Here is a 3,549-nt window from a genome sequence, read left to right as displayed (position 1 = left end):
CCATATCTCTATCCTGCTAGGCCTGTTTCATCCTTCAAAGTGTAAATGAAGATTACCTTTCTCAAAGGGAACTTGCTTGCTTTCTCCTTTCACCTCTCAATGCAAATTAGATCCCCCATGAACTTCCATAGATTCTCCCCACCCAGCAAGGGTTGTTTAGTATTAGCCAATGGCAAGTTCCTAGAAGACAGGGAACCTGAGAGTTTGTTCTCTTTTTATCTACAACAGGTAGACCATCCTGCACCTAGAGACAACGTACTATCACTGTTGATCTCCCCAGCTCTAGAGCTGGACCACCTGGGTTAATTTCTAGCTCTTTCTGACCAGGAATAAATGATCTAACACCTCTGTGTACCAACCTCCTTAACAGCAAAGAGCACCATCAAGTTCCTAGCCATTGGATTCCCTTTTCTGTCAAGTGGGGAAAATGCTAGGTCCCTTCCACCCTGGGAAATTGTGAGACTTTGCTAGTTAATATGTCAGGTGCTCAGGAAAGTTTTGGGCATGTGATACACAATGCTAGCTATTATTTTAGTAGGCAATCTTTCAATCAATAAGTATTTTTTTTGAATGAATGAATTCTTATGACTTTGTTCACAGATTTCTTCCTCATTTTGGATAATCCTTCCTTAATTTACATGGTATGATATAGAGAAAAAAAATCTTTTTTTGTGCTTAAAACTGTCAACCAAGAATTACAATTTTCTTCTTATCAAGAAAGATATGACAGAGTGACAGCAGCTGGAGGGCAGAAGAGGTGGCACTACCGGTCCTGTCTTGGCCATGAGGCCGCAGCAGGCGCCAATTTCCAGGAAGGTATTCATTCAAGGAGACTACACCAGTGGCTCACGCTGCCAGTTCCAGACCAAGTTCCCTGCGGAGCTGGAAAACCGGACTGATAAGGCAGCAGTTTGAAGAGACAGTTCGAACTCTAAATAACCTTTATGCAGGAGCAGAGAAGCTTGGGGGCTAATCGTATCCTGAAGGCTGCTTGGCTTGTTTAACAGCATATACCATCTTCTTATGCATGGAGACTCATTATGAGAAGGTTCTGAGGAAAGTCTCCAAATATATTCAAGAACAGAATGAGAAGATATATGCTCCCCAAGGCCTCTTCCTGACAGACTCTACTGAGAGAGGACTTCGAGTTATTGAAATTACCATTTATGAAGACAGAGGCATGAGCAGTGGAAGATAAACCATAAAATTAAAGATCCCACCTCCAGCTGGGACCCTCATCTACCCACTGGCTGATCACAGAATGTCCCTACCTCCTCTCCAGACCATCATTCCTTTGTATCTGCTGCTAGAGCCACGTGCCATTTACTCCAAGGACTAACTTTCTAAAATTCCACACCTGGAGTGACCTGTAGTCACTCAGCAGCCACTTTGTGTCTCTAAAATTGTGTAGGACTGTAATCTTTTGATTCGTTTCTGAGAAAACAAAATGAAGCATTTCACATTTTTTTATTCAGAGTGATATAATATAATATGCAGTTGGTCAGCCCAATGCAAAGTTTAATTTCTTACCTGCCACCAGTACCATGAATTCTCTTCATTCCTTGCATCAGTTTTCCAGGTGGCTTTAGACTTCAACAGGTTTGTATTAGCCAATGTTCACTCTCATTCCCCAAAATTAATAATAGGCTATTTTCTAGGTGAGGGACAGACTGGTTATGCTAACGCATTTCCCAGATTTCAAAGAACTACCAGTTTTGCCATGATTCAAGTCTTAAGATTGATTTCTGTTATTCAGTTTTCAAACTGAAGCTCATTGAAAAAAATACTATATAATGTTATTTGTTTTATTATAGCAGTTATACCTATTTAAAGCAGTATCAAATGCAATTTCCAGTTATTTTCTTTGGAGACTTTTACGTTATTATTGCATTACCTTGAATGTTGGAAAGATGTGGTATGTGTTGCTTGTTCATGACACAAATAAGAAAGCACAATAAAGTGGATGGTAAACCATCAAACTCTTATGTCCTTGCTGTGACCCTGAATGTGTAATAAGCAAGTAAACATTTTAATTATAGTTTTGTTATAAATATAACTTATGAGAAAAAATTGATAGGCATAATACTGTATATTGCTAATTTTTAACCCTACTGGCAACTTTATGATTTATAGATTTCTCATACAGTATTCAGTGCACAGAAATCTGGATTGGTTCAAGTAAGGTAAGTGACTTCAAAGTTAAACTCTCAAGTTTGAATCAATATTTCTAGCTCTTCTTTTGTCTGTATGTTTCCAGTGTTTGGGTTTCTTATGCCCTTCATTCTTTTCTGGGTTTGAGAGCACTGAATTTGGGAGAAAGTTAAGAAATATATTAGGAGAGAATGAAAGAGTTAAAAGTTTTACTTTCAGAGATATTGTAGGTGCTAATACTGGATTTAACCTTTCAGATGTAATTTCTTTTCTGGATGTGGTAGTTACTCAATAAATCCCATAGGTCTGTGCAATATTTTAATTGTATAAAACTTTGTTACTTTATAGCCTTTTACACTGTGTCTTTCTGCCTTTTAAACTCATTGCAATAACTTTGCTGAAATATTGATACATTAGTAAAACTTTGCTTAAACAAAAAAGAGAAAAGAAAGAGATGACAACATCAAAAAGTTCTAGTTCTGCAATTGCACCAACTCCTAGTTGTAGTGGAGACTTTTTACTTTATTTTTAAAAATTTTTTTGAAATTATTTTGCCTTTCTAACACAATCCTGGCCTAAAATGATGGCCGTCCCAAACTTGACACATTTTTTGATGGGAAAATGGAAATAGGACCTAGAATATTCCTGTTAATTGAGAGTAGAGATATTTTGTTCTTTTCCTCCAGGTAATTCTATTATTAAGATGAATTTATTAGGAGCTTTGCTATACAGAAACGGTGGAAGAATTGCCAGCTTTTCAGTATGGATATTCCTCAGAAAACTTGGAATGGAACTACCATTTGACCCAGTTATCCCACTGCTTGGTTTATACACAGCATACTACAGCAACACAGCCACATCAATGTTTATAGCAGCTCAATTCACAATAGCTATGGAACCAACCTAGATGCCCTTCAACAGATAAATGGATAAAGAAAATATAGTAGTACATAGATACAATGGAATATTACTCAGTCTTAAAGAAGAATGAAATTATGGCATTTGTAGGTAAATGGATGGAGTGGAGAACATCATGCAAAGCAAAATAAGCCAATCCCCAAAACCAAAATGTTTTCTCTGATAAGTGGATGCTAATCCATAATGGGGCAATGGGGTGTGGGGAAGAATGAAGGAACCTTGGATTGTGCAGAGGGGAATGAAGGAGGGGAGGGGTATGGGGATGGAAATAATGGTGGAATGACAGATATTATTACCCTATATACATGTATGATTACACTACAGTGTGACTCTGTATCATGTTCAGCCAGAGGAAGGAGAAGCTATGTTCCATTTGTGTACAATGTGTCAGAATGCATTCTACTGTCATGTATAACTAATTAAAATCAATTTTTAAAGAAGAAAAAAAGAATTGCCAGTTTTTTTTTTTTAATTAGGGTA

At 37.3% G+C, this 3,549-nt stretch overlaps 1 pseudogene; it reads left to right on the top strand.

The window, feature by feature from the left end:
• Window positions 1–783: 783 nt before the first annotated feature.
• LOC124965828 (golgin subfamily A member 7-like) lies at window positions 784–1,342 on the top strand (annotated as a pseudogene).
• Window positions 1,343–3,549: the final 2,207 nt, after the last annotated feature.

The sequence above is a fragment of the Sciurus carolinensis genome, chromosome 15, assembly GCF_902686445.1.
Source record: "Sciurus carolinensis chromosome 15, mSciCar1.2, whole genome shotgun sequence".
Taxonomy (NCBI): domain Eukaryota; kingdom Metazoa; phylum Chordata; class Mammalia; order Rodentia; family Sciuridae; genus Sciurus; species Sciurus carolinensis.
The sequence above is the reverse complement of the archived record's forward strand: the minus strand, read 5'-3'. Positions and strand labels throughout refer to the sequence as shown.